The 17287-nt window shown below is 44.4% G+C and overlaps 1 protein-coding gene across 1 annotated transcript in view; it reads left to right on the plus strand.

Annotated features, from left to right (window-relative positions):
• Nucleotides 1–17287, plus strand: part of LPGAT1 (lysophosphatidylglycerol acyltransferase 1) — a 100988-nt gene continuing 83701 nt past the window's right edge. Inside the window, exon 1 of the mRNA XM_045838398.1 lies at nucleotides 1–65. The gene's annotated coding sequence lies outside the window, so the exon portion shown is untranslated. The remainder of the gene's footprint in view (nucleotides 66–17287) is intronic.

Genomic DNA, 17287 nt, shown 5'->3' on the forward strand with positions numbered 1-17287 from the left:
CCATGGGACTCCATTACTTCCTGCTGCAACCCCAGTGAGCCTGCAGCCGAGTGGGGGTGGAAGAGGTAAGTGTGGAGATTTCTTTTCCGGGCATCTACCAAGGGAAGTGACTTTGCACGTGCCATTTACAAGCTATATGCAAAATGGGCAGTATATTGCTAGAGTCGAAAACATTGATTTTCAAACTTTTCTTTTTCCTTCTCGAGCCCACTTTAAGCTGGGCTACAGAGCCCACAGCCTGTCACCTCCATCCTTTCTCATGTACCAATGGGATGATAACTCAAGGGTACTATTAAGGGGCCGTTGTAAAGTATTTTTGAGGGGATTAAGTGTGCTTGTGCTTTAGCAATTAGGGCATAAATGGTTCACATTGAAATTGTAATGCATAATTGTCTTTAGGTATAATTACTGGAAAATTAAAGGCCAAAAGCTACAGTTGAAGCAAATATGCAACACCAGTCACCTTAAGGTTAACCAAACAAATCACAACTAACTTGTTCATGATGAGGGTAAATTAACAGTATATTATAATTAAAAACAAGAGTGGCAGCAGCAGAAGACCTTGACCCACACATAGCCACACTGACGGTAGACCGATGATAGTTTCAGTCCAGAGAATGTCAGTGTGTGGGTGAGGCTCCATCAGAACTTTCTCTGGAAGCTGGACTTCCTGATGGAACATTAAACTTGAATCCTTAATAAAATTTTGGTAGAGCATTGATTTTGGTTTATAAATTCCAAATGAGATTGACCTTTAATAATTCACTTAGTGAGCTGTTAGTAAGTCTTAGATGTACATAAAAATGGGAGTGTATGGATTTGTAAACAGTTTGCCCAGTTTGAAGGGAAGACTTGCTTTCTTGGGTCAGTTTGAGGCCTGTCAGGTGGGCCTTGGGTAGCTTTTGAGAATTCCTGGCTGGAAGCCTCTGGAACACAGCTGGATTGTTATTTGCAGGGGTTTAGAGATCTGAGAGCCAGGGACGTTTGCTCCGGCCCTCCTGCCCTCCATAGTAGGAGTCTGCCTGGACCTCAGGAGAACGGGGAGCGTTCTAGCCTGACACTCCCAGTAAGGTTAGCCCTGAGGTCTGTGTGACTTGGAAACTTTTCTTTCACACTTGCTAATTAAAAAGAGTAATGAAGATGGATATTGTTGACTCACAGAAGAATTATGATATTTCATCTGTGGCTAGAAAATTGAATGAGGGAAAGACTAAGAAGCAGTCTGCCAAGAAACCCAGCAGTACAGGTCTCCAAAAGGTGCAACGCCTTGTACTTCTACTTCAGAAAATAACACTTCACAATCGTGTAGCACTTTCAACTTTTCGAAACACACCTGCGAATGTTACTTTCATCTGGAAGGGAAGGTGTGATTGCTGAGCTGAGCAGGCGCGGTCTGCAGCTCTCCAACCTATTTTTTCTCCTTCCGTGCCTCAGCATTCCCTCTCATTCTCCTGGGGTTCGTGTCCCTCCTAATTTCTCCTTTCTCTCTCGTTCTTTCTATTCGCTTTCTCAGTTATTGCTTTAATAGTTGGCCCTGGCCTTGATGATTCTTAAAATGAAACGATGGGACTTTTCAGGGTTACTCAGAGGTGGCTGATCCTGAGATCAAAGTCTAATTCAATTTAGATCTTTTAGGTCTTTTTTTTTAAATAAATCCTCACTCAAGGACATGCCTATTGATTTTAGAGAGAGGAAGAAGGAGAGGCATTAATGTGAGAGAGAAACTTTTATCAGTTGCCTCTCCTTTGCACCCCGACCAGTTGCTCTTCCTCCTACGCATACCTGCAACTTAGACATGTGCCCTAACTGGGAATAGAACCCACGACCTTACAGTTTAATGGATGACATTCCAATCAATTGAGCTATGCTGGCCAGGGCTAGATCTTTTAGGTCCTTTTGAAAAAAAAAAGTATTTGACTTTTCAGTGAGTCAGGTAGAAGCCTTCATGTCAAGCTCCTTCACTCCTGGATTAATTGTCCTCGGTAAGTGGGTTTATGAATCGCGAGTGACTCATGCATAGCACAGGCTCTCTCGTGTTTCTAGCCTCACTGAGTCAGCCAGCACCAGCTCACCTGGCTCTTGGCTGTCTAAAGTTCAGTGTGAACTGGGAGAGTGTTATGGGTTGAACTGTGGCCTTCCACCTCCCCACCCTCACAATTCCTATGTGGAAGTCCTAACCCCCAGGACCTCAGAATGTGACCTTGTTTGGAGGTGGGGTCTTTAAAGAGGTAATCAAGTTAAAATGAAGTCAGTAGGATGGGTTCTAGTCAAATGTGACTGGTGTCATAAAAAGGGGAAGTTTGAACACAGAGACGTACGGACAGGTAGAGAAAAGACATGTGAAGAGACACTGGGGAAGACGGCCACCTACAAGCCAAGGAGAGAGTATTGGAAAAGATGTTTCCCTCACCAGCCCTCAGAAGGAGCCAACCAACCCACTCGACAGCTTGATCTGGGACTTTTGGAGTGCAGGACGACGCTCCAAGCAACGGAGGAACCCTGCCAGGGCCATTCACACATTTTTGGACCAGATCCTGTGCTAAATCTTGGAGACACAAAAATAAATATCAACAACTAGTCCAACAAAGAACCCTGGCTTCCTGGATCTGTGTTTGAGCAGACCTCATTTCACTGTGCTTTGCTTTATTGCACTTGGCAGGTATTGCTTTTCTTTTTTTTTTTAAACTGAAGGTAAGAACCTCACCACCAGCAAAAAGGCTCAGATTATGGTTAGCCTTTCTAGCAATACAGTATTTTTTTAAAGATTTTATTTATTTATTTTTAGAGAGGGAAGGGAGGGAGATAGATAGATAGATAGATAGATAGAGAGAGAGAGAGAGAGAGAGAGAGAAACACCAATGTGCGGTTGCTGGGGGTTATAGCCTGCAACCCAGGCATGTACCCTGGCTGGGAATCGAACCTACGACACTTTGGTTTGCAGCCCGTGCTCAATCCACTGAGCTATGCCAGGCAGGGCAGCAATATAGTATTTTTTAATTAAGATATGTACATTTTTCAGACACAATGCTACTACATACTTAATAGACTATGGTATAGCATAAATATAACTTTTACATGCACTGCAAAACCAAAAAATCCATGTGACTCACTTTATTGTGGTGATCTGGAACCGAAGAACCGAAATATCTCTGAGGTATTCCTGCAATCTCTCATCCAATTCAAACAGATGTCTCCTGGCATCCTCCTGGGGGGCTGCGAAGGGCAGCTCTGACACAGGGGACCACAGGGCTAATCAAGCAGAGCAGAAAGCTGGCAGGAGTAAAATGCCAACCCATCTGGGGACCTGGGACCAAAGCCTCATAACCTCTTGCTGGAACGTTGACTGGTACCCACCCATTAGAACAGAAATACAGGCCCAATTAGGCTACAGGCACTGCCACTGAAAAATCACTTAGCCACAATAACCGATGAGCCACACGAGGGAAGATTTTAGTTAAGCAGATCTTTCTAGAATGCCTGCAGAGTCATTGGCATGGGTTGTTGACTTTCTTCTTCAACATGGACATTTTACCATGTTCCTGAGACAAAACAGATTTATATGCTGCCTCTGACTCCTGCGAAACCTCCTCCCCGGAAGCAGAAAGATGAACTGAGCATGGGCTATCCTTTCCCACTTTAAAAACACGTTCTCCAGGTTTTGAAAAGTGAATTTCCCCAGGAAACACTTCTTCACATCAGTAACTCCCCAGACTATATGTTTGGTATTCTCTGTAAATTTTGTCAATAGTTTGCATGTTAGAGACAAGAAGATATTCAGTGTTTACCTTGAACGTAAAGGGACAAGGAGAAGAGACAGTCTTCGTTCAAGGCATTGCCTGTTTCCCGTCCATCAGAAATCTGTTGAGGGTTTACTCTGTTCAGCACTGTGCTGAGCCCTAGGGTGATGGAGCAGGGCAAGAGGGGCAGGTACATACTACATACAAAGAATGGGACAACTGGTCCTCAGCAAACTTCCGGTCTCGTGGGCTGTTGTAGGTCAGGTTCTCTGGGTCTGCGAGAGAGATTTGGGAGCAAGAAGTTTACTGGGGTCTGTTCGCAAGAACAATACCTGTATGGGCCTGGGCAGAGGTGGGGTTTGAACTGTAATGCAACAGAAGCCTCAGCTGATCCCGCAGGGGGCTCTGAAGCTGAGATGGCCCTTCAGAAACGTCCCAAATCGAAGCAAGGGAGATGAGCCTTTGTGCTCTCCATCCGTGTTGTTGGATGCAGGCTTCTCCCTTGGAAGGCAAAGTAAACTCGGACACAACAGCTACCTTCTGTGGACAGGGATTCATGGGAGGGACTCAGCTATGAGCTTGCAGCAGGCAACATACCCAGAAGTTAGGGGAAGTTGTGCCTTGTCCCCACAGGTGTGAGTGGCACACCACAGCGTCCACCACAAGGGAGTATTACAGGACAATACAAAGCATGAGATGACGCTGTGGTGCTGCATCAAAGGTGCGGATGTAGCCGAAGGAGCATTCAGGAGGGGGAGAGATCACATCTGGTAGGGAAAAGGGAACACTTCCTGAGGAAGCTGAGGTCCCTGGAGAAGAGCAAAGGGTAGGGGGGAGGAGAAGGGGGCCGGGAGAATCTGCAGTCACCTGCTTGCCCAGCTCTTTCAGAGTCAGCAGTCCCAATGACCAATCGCGTCTACCAGCAATATTTCATGGTCTCGGGCTCAGGAAGCCCCTGATTGTGCTGGTAGGGAGCTGCCTGCCGGGATCTTTCAGGTGTGTTCACTGACTGCTCCGCTCGAGGACCGGCTTACCCGCCTGAGCAATCCCTGTTTGGTCCAGGAGCAAACCCATCCAAGGCGACCCCAGCATTCTGAGTCTAGGTGATGCTTTGCTAAGATAGCGCCTCTCATTTTGAAAACTTTTTGTTCCTATCAAGCCTGGTCGTTCACCCATTTTTTGGAGCGTGGGTGTCAAGGCTGGTGAACCCAGAGCCACCTTTCTGCGATCAGAGTGGATGAGAAAGTGAGGCTCCACTCTCGGGCCAGGCCCAGGGTATTTTCATCGGTTTGGGGATTTATCTTTCTGCTTGGGATGCCTCCAGGCTGAGGGAAACATTGTTTTCATGGACTTACCCCTCCTCCGCCCCCACAAAAAGCAGTAGGTCTCCTTTCCCATTCTAGAATTCTGCTCAGCTACACACCTTGAAATTCTCCACCTTCAGGCAAAGCAAAAAGCTACTGTTCAGAAGCCGAATAATGGCTTCCCTCCCAGTGCTTTGCATAAATTTGTATACTCCAACAGACAACGTTCAGTGCCATGGTTCCAAAGCATTATTTCAAGCAGGCAAAATTAAACAAACAAAGCAAAGCACTTTAGCCCTGTTGCAGGTGGGGCCTCATTTTCCTGCTGGTCAAATACAAAGGTGAGTCTCACGTGATGGTCTGTATTTGCTAGGCCCTCCCATGCCAAGAACCACTGAATTATACTGACCTTAAACAGCTGATTGAGGCCCTTTGGAAACTATAATAGCTACCTATTGTTGCTTAACGAATTGTCACAAAACTGAGTGGCTTAAAACAGCAAACATGTATTATCTCCGCTTCTTTTGGGCAGGAATTTTAGGGCAGCTTAACAGGATGGCTCTGCTCAGGGTCTCTCATGAGGTTGTGGCCAGGATGTTGACGGGGCCGAGGTTGTTTTAAGACTTGAGTGGGGTTGGAGGATCCACTTCTAACATACCTAACATAACACAGTCTCAGCTCCACACCACACAGACCCGTCCTCGTGACGTGGCACCTGGCTTCCCCGCAGAGAAGGTGATCCAAGAGAGTGACCAAGGTGGAAGCCACAATGTCTTTAATGCCTCAGAAGGGCGCACAGTTACTTCTACCACATTCTGTCCATCGGAAGCGGTCAATGAGTGCAGCCCCTAACCAAGGGGAGGAGACTCAGCTCCCTTCACCAACCGAAGGGAGGCAGGTCAGAGAATTAGGGGACATAATTCAAAACCACTTCAGAAGAGAATGTAAAGGAATGTGACAGTGAGCTTCAGGTGCGCCCTGAGCAAAACTGTGACTTGGAGTCTCACCCTGTTGCCAGCATCACCCCAGGGCTCTTACCCCCACCCCCATTTCCACCTCTTCAGAATGTGTTCTTGCCTCCCCTCATCAGTCCATCCTGGCCCATTATTTTATTCTTCCCTAGGGGTACCTGTGCCCCTAAGGAGATAGTCAAGAAGTTGATGTACTTACCCACTCCCGGCTAATGCCCCCATTTCATTATTGGAATCTGCCTCTGCTGTGGAAGCAAAAGCTATCCTCTTGGAGAAAGAATGTATTTAGAGGGCAGTTCCCTGGAGGACATTGTGGGGAAACCGCCCAAAGTACTCACAAATACGGAGTCTCCCAGGGAGCTTGCATGCAGCAAAGGATCGAGAATAACATCCAACAGGCTGCATTCCCCCAAGCTTGCTCTGTTCCCTCCTACCTCTGGGGTAGGGTAAGCCTCAGGCCTGGTGATGGCTTCCTTCGGGGAAGCCCTTCCCATCAGCTTCTGCTTCTGATCCTGCACTGGCACCACAAGCCCAAGAGAGATGCTTCAAGTCCGCAAGGGAATGAGCACAGCGTTGCTGCCTGAGCCCCCTGTCCCTTCTCCCCTGCTTCACCTACTGTTGTGCCTCTCCTATCTGCAGTTTTGCTTTCCGCAGTTTCAGCAACCCAGGATCAACCATGGTCTGAAAATGTGAAATGGAAAATTCCAGAAATAAGCAATTCATAGGTTTTAAATTGTGTGCCGCTCTGAGTAGGGTGATGAAGTTCCGTGCTGTCCCCCTCTGTCCCTCCTGTGATGTGGGCCATCCTTTGTCCAGCATCTCCACACGGCATGTGCCACCCACCACCCATTAGTCACTGAGGAGCCCTCTTGGGTATCAGACCGACACGTCACAGTGCTTGCGTTCCAGTCACCCGTGTCTTACTTAGGAATGACGCATTTACACACCTTCTATTACAATGTATTATAATTGTTCTGCTTTACTATCGGTTATTGTTGTTCATCTCTTTTTTTTTAATCATTGTTCAAATACAGTTTTCTCCTTTTTACTCCCAATCCAGTCCCCCCTCCCACCCCTCCCCACTTCTGTCCCCTTACCACCCTCCCCTTAGTTTATGACCATATGTCCTTTAAGTTTGTTCCTGTGAACCCTTCCCACTGTCCCCTTAAATTCCCTCTACTCTCTTCTGTGGGCACTGTCAGCCTGGCCTCTATTTCAGTGTCTTTGGTTATATTTTGCTTGTTTCTTTGTTTTGTTATTTAGGTTCGTGTTAAAGGTGAGATCATATGGTATTTGTCTTTCACTGCCTGGCTTGTTTCGCTAAGCATAATGTTTTCCAGCTCCATCCACGCTGTTGCAAAGGGTAGGAGCTCTTTCTCTCTGCTGCATAGAATTCCATTGTGTAAATGTACCATAGTTTTTGATCCATTCATTTACTGATGGGCATCTTGGTTGCTTCCAGCATCTAGCTATTGTAAATTGTGCTGCTATGAACATTGGAATGCATAGGTTCTTTTGAATTAGTGTTTTAGTGTTCTTAGGATAGAGTCCCAGCAGTGGAATTGCAGGGTCAAAAGGCAGATCCATTTTTAGTTTTCTGAGGAAGTTCCATACTGCTTTCCATAGTGGCTGTACCAGTCTGCAGTCCCACCAGCAGTGCACTAGGGTCCCCTTTTCTCCACAGCCTCTCCAACACTTGTTGTTTGTTGCTTTGTTTATGATGGCCAGTCTGTCTGGTGTGAAGTGGTATCTCATTGTGGTTTTAATTTGCATCTCTCTGATAGCTAGCGATATTGAACATCGTTTCATGTGTCTTTGGATTTTCTGTATGTCCTCCTTGGAGAAGTGTCTGTTCAAGTCCTTTGCCCACTTTTTAATTGGATTCCTTGTCTTCTTAGAGTGCAGTCTTGTTGTTCATCTCTTACTGTGCCTAATTTACAAATAAAGCTTTGTCATAGGTAGTACATATAGAAAAAAAAACTAGTATAAATAGGGTTCAGTTCAATCCACTGAGAGTCTTGGAACATACGCCCCGCAGAGGGGGGGACTGCTGTATTAAGCTGACCCGCTTTCCATCCTAGAGTGGACAGCAGACTTAAACCAGTTTCTCAGAGTCCTTACGGGTTGGGCCTCCAGGGCCACTGTTCAAACTGTAGTAACTGTGCTCTCTGGGGCCAAACAGCCAGGCCTGCCTCCAGCAGGAACACAGGGAGCTGGACCTACAGCTAATCAGTAGCTCTCAGATCTGCCTTCATTGGTTGGTTCTAGTCGCCAGATGATGGAATGAGCTCTGCTGGTGTCTTTAGTGTCTCAGGAGGGAGTAGAGCTTATTGAACCTCCAGGCTGAGTGCTCAGGGCTAGACCTCCTTTTCCGTCTCTTGCTTTCTCTCCTCTCTGCTCCCATGGTCAGGTTCAGGCTCCAGTGGTCTCCAACCAGACGACTGATGTGCCTCCAGGCTCTGCTTGGTGCAGTTCAGACCACACAGTGCTCCAGCTTGCTCATGGGCTGTGCCCCTCGACAACTCTCAGTGGCTCTGGAATGTGTCTCCCGGGTGAAGGATGCGTTCTACTCCACTCTCCAGCTCTCCAGCTGCATTCCCACCGCTGACTTCCTGGGTGATGCTCTGGGAACTGCAGGGGAGGAGGAAATGGGGAAGAGGGTCAGGGCTACTGATCGGCTCTCTTGATCCTGTGGGTAGAAAATGGGGCTAGGTGGACCTTCCAGCTCCTCACGACATTGTCAAGGTTGCCCATGGAAACATCGGGGCAACTGCTGAGATAAAATACTGAAATTAGGAGTTTCCCAGGCCCACGAAATCAAAAGAATTGACCCTTGAAGTGACCCTAAAATTTGGGATGGCCAGGACTACTGGACGATGGACGGCGCTCCTGACAGTTAGGCGGGTGTACACCAAGGATCACGTACACTGGTTCCGTGAACCGCCACCCTTGACACACTCAACAGAGAGTGTCTGTTTTATCAATATTGTTACTGCTGTCATTTCAGTAACCACGACTCCTGGCAAGTACCGTGCCTTCTTTCTAAGGACAGATTCCTTTTCATTCAGGATTCCCCTGGTGTAGACTTAGGGTAAGGTTTCTGGGGAGACTGGTTACAGCGTAAGTGACAGCGTGAGGGATGAGGAAGGAAGAGGCAGTTTTTCGGTCCGACTCCCCTGGATAACTGTAGCCATCGTCCTGCCCCACCTGTGTGCCAGTTACCCATGCGTACGGCTGCACGTGCTCTAATGTTTGTAGTATAAACCAGCGGGGCAGAGGCGTCAAACAAGTTGTCCTAAAGAGCCAAGGGCGTTTCCGTTCTGCCTCCGAGTGTTCTCCAGCCTTGGGCGTGTGCACCACTCCGCCAGCACAGGAAACTAACTTGGCCCAGTGATTTCATTCTCTTCCCCACTCTTTTATTAATGTTTGTGTTGGGACATGAGCCCACCTTCCTCTCCCTTTCCTTCCTTCCCATTGGTAATCCTGCAAACGGGTAATAAAGTGGTCCAAAGAAGGCAATGGTAAGAGAGAAAGCCACACATTTTGATAATTTTGAAATTAGAACTTCAAATAGTCTCTTGAGTAATGAGGACAAGTTGCATAACATTAGAAATATGTCTTCTTTTCCCAAAATAACCAAAGTCTTTCATGCCATATTCTATAATTCTAGGAACTCATATTTCCTATGGGAAGTTGCTGTCTTATACTTTCGGGTTTTTAGGTTTGGTATTTGCAAAGAACAACATTCAGGTTTTAGAATTATGTTAATGCTCTAACACTACATTTAAAAAAAAACTTTATTTTTAGACTGGAGAAAGGAGGGAGAAAGACAGGGGGAGAAACATCAATGTGTGGTTGTCTCCCACATGCCCCCATTGGGGAACTGGCCTGCAACCCAGGCAGGTGCCCTGACTGGGAATCAAACCAGCAACTCTTTGGTTTGCAGGCTGACACTCAACCCACTGAGCCACACCAGCCAGGGCAAACACTACCTTTTTAAGCTTCACCTTTTAACCTCTCCAATAGATTTCACTCTACTCCCCCACAAACAAGCTGCCCCATCCTCAGCGCACTAAAAGAAAGGTAACAAAGGGATTGGAGCATGAGTTGTGTCTCTCAGAAGATCTTTTAAATTGCTATTTTCCCAACAATGTTGGGATCTGACTCCAAACCTGTCAGAGCCAGGCCCTTCTGGCCTCAACATGCTACTCTGTCCTCTCTCCCCCACTACCCCCTCTCACGGGAGGGGCGGGGGAGGGGGAGGAGAAGCAGGAGGAGGAGCAGAAGGGGCAGAAACAGATATTCTAAAGGTGGTTTGCTTTTGAGGGAATTCAATATCAGCTTTTTATACTTTTGAATGTAACTCTCCATCAAAGTATTGTTAATAATTAATAAGGCAACATCCTATTAATATCTGTATTAGCTATTTCACAAGATTGTTGTAAGGCTACTATTAATATTTAATTTGGCCATGTTACCTTATTTAGGGTTTTTAAGGTATTATTTAGATCTACCTCATGGGATTATAGTGAGAAATAGATAAGTATGTGAAGTGCCTGACACATCAATGACGGTTATAAAGCAGTAAGTATCACTGACACTGTGAATTCGGTAGAAATGCGTTCTCTAACGCTAGAGGCAGATGGACCTGGGTTTGTAGACAGGGAACAAGTTATGTCAAGTCACAAAGCCTCAGTTTCCTCATTTACACATGGTAGGAAATAGGTCTCACTTCCTAGCATTGTTATAAGGATTAAATATGCTGATGCTATGATGTTTAGCATTATGCTTGTCATGTAGAAAGTGCTGAGTGAACATCATTATTATGTCAGTGTTACTATGAGGTCCTTATCATTCTGCTTTTGTTGAGTGCGTGCTTGATGTCCTCACACACAGTTTCCTTGTCAGTGACTCCACATGCCTTTCCCCCCTTTGGAATAGCTGTGCTTTTGAAATTCCAAAATCGGTTTGGAAGAATTCCCTTGGATTCCTTTCTTCTAGCCCTCACTGAGTCTATTTTTATGACATTCCCCCTGTAAGTTCTCTAGGTCCTTTCTCTTTGCCATTATTATTTTGATGCAGAGCACCCTTGACGCACAACCCATCATTCAAACCCAGCGCATCTTGTGACTTGGAAGCTCTTTTTGCTCAGTAACAGTCAGACCCTTGATTAAAACCATGACACTTGACTCAAGGAGCCAGTTGTTTTCTACTACCTTGCATGCCCTCGAGCCCTCCATTACCATGAGTGAGGACCCCACAGGGAGGATCGCTGCTCCCAAAATCGGAGAGGCAAACAGGTGAACACAGAGACTCATAACTTGTCAGAGCGGAGACTCCTGGGTAGAAACCATTAGAGGACCCGGTTCTGGAGTAAGAAAACCTGAACTAATTGATGAATTGTTGGAGGCTCAGTATGGACAAGTTCTAGACATCCAGGGGGACATAGTCATAAGGGGCGCCCACACTTTTGAGAGCTGTACCTCTAGGAAATCTACCAGGTTGTCACAGCGACTATCAGAAAAAAATGCCCTTCTGTTTTTGGCAGGGTGAGAAGAAAAGAAACCATTTTGAAATACCCCACAGCATTCTGGTCTTCTTAATGAGCCCATGGACTTGAAAAGGATAATGAAGAAATACCATGAACGACTGTGTGCCCACAAGTGTGGTAACCCAGATGAAGGCAGCCTGCCAACACACACACAAAAGGCAGTCTGAATAGGCTTATACCTATTAAAGAAATCAAGTCAGTCATTAACCTTCTAAAGCAGAAAGCAGTAGGCCCAGGTGAGTTCACTGGGGAGTTTTACCGAACATTTCAATTAGAAATCATACCAGCTCCGCAGGAACTGTCACTCAATGCTGGTGAGAATGTAGAATGGGGCAGCCGCTTTAGAAGACAGTTTGGCGGTTTCTTGCAAGACAAAACACACTCCGACCGTGCAATCCAGCAGTCATGCTCTTGGGTATTTAGTCCAAGGAGTTAGAACTTATGTCCACATAAAAGCCTGCACACAGATGTTTATAGCAGCTTTATTCATAATTGCCGAGACTTGGAAGCAACCAAGTTGTCCTTCAGTGAGGGAATTAATACACTTGTACATCTTGACAATGGAATATATTCAGCACTAAAAAGAAATAAGCTATCAAGTCATTAAGATACATGGAGAAAATTTAAATGGAATTACTAAGTGAAAGAAGCCAACCTGAAAGGGCTACATACTCTATGATTCCGACTCTATGACATTTTGGAAAAGGCAGAACTATGGCAACAGTAAAAAGATCAGTGGTTTGCCAGGGCTGGGAAGAGAGAGGAATGAAAAGGCAGAGCACAGAGGATTTTTAGGGCAGTGACACCATTCTGTGCAATGCCGCAGTGGTGGACACATGTCACTATACGTTTGTCAAAACCCACAGAGCACACAGCACCAAGAGCGAACCCCAGGGCCAGCTATGGACATTGAGTGATAATGCTGTGCCAGTTAGATTCATGAGCTCTAACAAACGTACACTCTGATGCAGGATGTTGATAGTGCGCGCGGTTGTGCATGAGTTGGGGGAGGGGTTATAGGGGAACGCTGTACTTTCTGCTCAGTTTTGGTGTGAACCCCAACCTGCTCTGAAAAACAAAGTTTGTTGAACAAATGATAAAGATAATGAGTACCTGCAAGAATACACAGAACACTAATTAGTCTTTAATACCATTCACTTGGACATTTGTCTCTTTTTCCAACACGTGGTTGAAATAAATACTGTTTAATTTTGAGACCCCTTCTGAGATCTCGAGGTTCAATCCAAAGGGTCTTCCTAACACCAAATGCCAGATCTGGGCAACCTTTATCCTCTTTGGCTTTTGTGGATTTATTTATAATGTTCATCTCAAAAGTTAAAGACATTTCTCGATCAGTCCTAGCTTCCCTACAAACCCATTATAAACCTAAACATTTTTTTTAATTTTTTTAAGATTTTATTTATTTATTTTTTAGAGAGGGAAGGGAGGGAGAGAGAGAGAGAGAGAAACATCAATGTGTGGTTGCTGGGGGTTATGGCCTGCAACCCAGGCATGTACCCTGACTGGGAATCGAACCTGGGACACTTTGGTTCCCAGCCCGTGCTCAACCCACTGAGCTACGCCAGCCAGGGCTACATTTTTCTTTTTAAGAATACATGATAAATAAGTTGTGGAAATTTACATCACTTGGTATATTTATACTGTGTGATCATTAAAGTAAAAGTACTAGAAATATGTATATATACATTGATATTAGACAAATGTGTATTAGAAATGCTAGATCTTGAAAACACGCTGAGTAACAATTCCAAGTTGCACAACGTTACACATAGCATACTATTTTTGCATTTATTTGTAATTATTTATATTTTAATGACATTATTTCTGCAAAGTATGAAAGCACAATAACATTTAATAGTAAACAATCAAAAAGGAAGAAGGAGGATGGGTCGGGTAGAGGAAAGGACACAGGGACTTCAACATTATCTTCAAAGTTTTGAAAAGAACCTCTTATGAAACTTCTGCTTTCTTCCAAAGGGCCATGAGGGGTAAATGTTTCTTAAGTTTCCTGGCCATGTTGTAAGGTGATGCTCGCCTGTGTCTCCACATCTCGCTTTCTGTTCGGAGAGGCATACCTGAAATTTGTGAGCGCAATTTTGTTCCCTCTCTCTTTACCATTACGGTTCTATAGGCAGCACCCAGGAAGAGTCTGTTCAGAGGTCATCAGGTCTAGGGTTAAATCGCGGTTCTACCACTTGTTAGTGGTTTGGTGTCGAGTCAGTTATTTAATTCTGTGTTTCTCATCTGTAAAATGGTGGTGGCAACAATATTCCTCTCTGGATGTTACAAGGTGATATATGTAATAATGGCTGGCACAAAGCTGGTAGTCACTAAATGCTAGTTTCTGTAAGATAAATAATATTCTCTCTTAGTCTTGGAACTATCTGTGCTTTAAATAAGTGAATGAATGGATGCCAGAAGAATTACATAGTCAACAATGGAGTAGCTATAATGATGGCAGGCTAGAAATTTTACCTGGAAATGTAAGTATTAGATAAAGCACCAGTTACCAGTTCGTGAATACGTGGGTTTTAGGTGATGAATTCTTTAAAGCACACCATTGAAGGGGAGGCTGATACAGCATGGTAAGATGGGTGATGCAAGAAATTGATCAAGTCGTCACTCCTAGCCCGATCATTCGTGGGTGGGTCTAGTTATGTCACATGACATACCACATGGATTGCCTGTATTAACAACAGAATGGAGGTCAGGGTCCAGGTTGCTAAGAATAAAATAGAGGGTTAAGGCGGGTAGTTTTAAACGTTAAACAGAAAGTCCTGGTCACGTGGCTCAGTTGATTGGAGTGTCATCCAGTGTTCCGGAAGGTTGTGGGTTCTGTCCCCAGTGGGGGCACATGCCTAGATTCAGGGTTTGAGGAGCAAGGGTGGAGGGTAGCCCATCAATGTTTCTCTCTTACATCAATGTTTCTCTCTTCCTCTCTCTCTAGAATCAATAAACATATCCTGGTGAGAATTAAAAGTAATGATAAAATAAAAGTTAAGAAAGTGTGTTATGGTTTTGAATGTAAGAGCAGCTGTGGTTAATATGTGATCTTCTGAAGTACCTAGGTGATAGACAGATAAGCCCCTTAACAAACCGACATTCAGAAAACTCAGAAAAATAAAAGTCTTGTTCCCCTTTTTGACTGCTTGAAGTTATGAGGCCCACCCGGAACAGAAAGTGCCTAGTGAAATATTTTTCACAGTGGTCAAGTATTTCTCAAAGTATGGTCTAGCTCACCAATAAGAGGCAAATGGGTATCATATGTCTCCAGAGGGCATACTCAGGAAAGGACACATCAATTATGCAGGATTCTAGCCAAAAATGTGTAACCCAAATCTAATCACCAGAAGACATTAGCTAAACTTACAATAAGGGATATTCTATAAAATAATTTATTTGTACTCTTTAAAAAATGTCACTGTCACGAAAGAATAAAATAGTCTGGGACACTGTTCCAGATTAAAAGAGACAAAAGGGATGTCACATTAAATGCAACACGTGGTCCCTGGCTTGGGTCCTATGGGGGGAGCGGGAAGGGAAGTCTGCTGCAAAAGGCATTAATGAGGCAATTCGCAGAATTGGAATATGGATTGTGGATTTGATAAAAACATCTTAGCAATGTTAAGTTTTCTGAATTTGGTAAGTGAAGAGTGGTTATGTAGAGAGAATATCCTTATTCTTAGGAAATACACGCTGAACTTTTAAGGAATAAAGAGGCATGATATGCAACTTGTTCTCAAATGATCTAGAAAAAAAATTATAAATAAAGAGAAATAGAGATAGAGAAAAAGCAAATGCAGCAAAATATTAAAAACTGATGAATCTTGATAAAGCATACATGAGGATTCTTTGTGCTGTGTCTGCAACTTGTCTGAAATTTGAAATCATATCAAAATAAAAGTTAATTTTACAAATTGCCCAATTTGTCAGAATACTCAAGTGAGTACAAGCTAAAGATGCAGATTCATAGTACTGCCGCTGAATCAGAAATCCTGGGGGTGGAGCCTGGGAATGTTTGCTCAGAAAACTATCCTTAGTGATTGTTATGCCTACTGAAGTTTGAAAACCACTGGGGTGAACTTCAAATAACTTCTTTAGTTTAATCAACTAGATGCCTCAAAGAAGAATGCTAATTCTTCTCCTAATAGCTACTCCTAACAGCTGAAATGTGTTATGTGCTTATCACCTGGTAAAGACTCTATATGTTGTATTCAATTCTCACAATAATTTCTGTGAATTACTATATACTCTTTTTACAGATGAGGATGGGGGGCTACTGAGAGGTTAAGCAAAATGCCAAGGTCACATACAATTAAGAGAAGGAGCCAGGCTTTGAATCCAAGAACAGTCTGACTCTTAGGGCCACACTCTTGCCACCATACTATTGAACCCAGCTGGGAAAGCACATGTTAGGTATACAGGCCTTGACTACCATAAAACAGACGAGTTGTTTGTCTTCTAAAGTCAGTCCATGACTGCATATTAAGGAAGGAAGCAGTGGTGAGGCTAAAACAATGAGCTTTATGATAATTATGATAAGGCATGGAATTCCCCCGCCCATCCTCCATCCTGGTGACAAAGCCTTGGCTGTGACTAAGTAAGACCACAGCCTATTGTTCTTCTCCATCACTACCGTTATTTTCCCATCCATGTTTTTTCTAATCATCACCTGAGGATATATGTATTGATTTTAGAGAGAGAGGAGGGGAGAGAGACAAACATTGATGTGAAAGAGAAACATTAATTGGTTGCCTCCCAAAGGTGCCCCGACCAGGGATTGAACTCACAACCTAGGTATGTGCCATGAATGGGGATCGAAACCACAACATTTTTCATGTATGGGAGGACACTCCAACCAACAGAGCCACCTGGCCAGGACTTCTGTTCCATCTTGTAGATCCTCTTCAACCTGCAGGTACCAGGCTGGATGAGGTCTGGATATATGTTCACCAAAAATAGATCATTGCTTAACTTACTTACCTTACTTACTTAACGTTCAATGAGACAGAATTTCAAAATACTTTTATACTGGGGAAAGAATGATCCCTGATGAAACCAAGTGAATGACTTGATGTAAAAGAGGCAGGCACTTCCCAAGGAAACAACTCAGCTGGTCCCGCCTCCTCTGGTCCTGCCACCCCTCTGCAGAGCGAACAGCCATCCCACAGACGGAAGCCTGAAGAATAGTTCACTGGACCCTCAACAATAACCTTGTGAAGAGAGTCAGGCAGGCATGAGTCTACCGCTAATACAGACGGAGCTGAACTGGAAGCCAGCCTTCCAGTTTCAGAAGCTGAGGAGGTCTCTCCATGAAACCATGCTGTCTTGTGAGGAAAGAGGTCCCTAATTTTGGAATTGTGATCTCACGTGTTTTTATGTAGATTGGTAAGTGCAACCCTGAAAGTAAAAAGCCAAACTATTTTTTCAGCTGCATCTAGTTGAAATGTAATGTATAAATAATTGATAATGAATGTTATTATTGAGAGAGTTATCTTTTCTAACTAGATAAATGAAAAGCTTTCAGCAAAACACATCACTACTGTGAAGGGACTGAAGAAGCATCCCCAGCTCAGCCCACTGCTGTGCGGTTGCTACAGTCCTTCAGAACCTTCAGGTGGCACGTGTCATGAGCTTATATATTGAAATTCCTAAGCAATCCACTTAAACTATTTAGTAAATGAGTTCAGGAAGGTCACAGGA

This window comes from Phyllostomus hastatus, unplaced genomic scaffold (genome assembly GCF_019186645.2).
Source record: "Phyllostomus hastatus isolate PE091 unplaced genomic scaffold, TTU_PhHast_1.1 phas_contig_283, whole genome shotgun sequence".
NCBI lineage: Eukaryota > Metazoa > Chordata > Mammalia > Chiroptera > Phyllostomidae > Phyllostomus > Phyllostomus hastatus.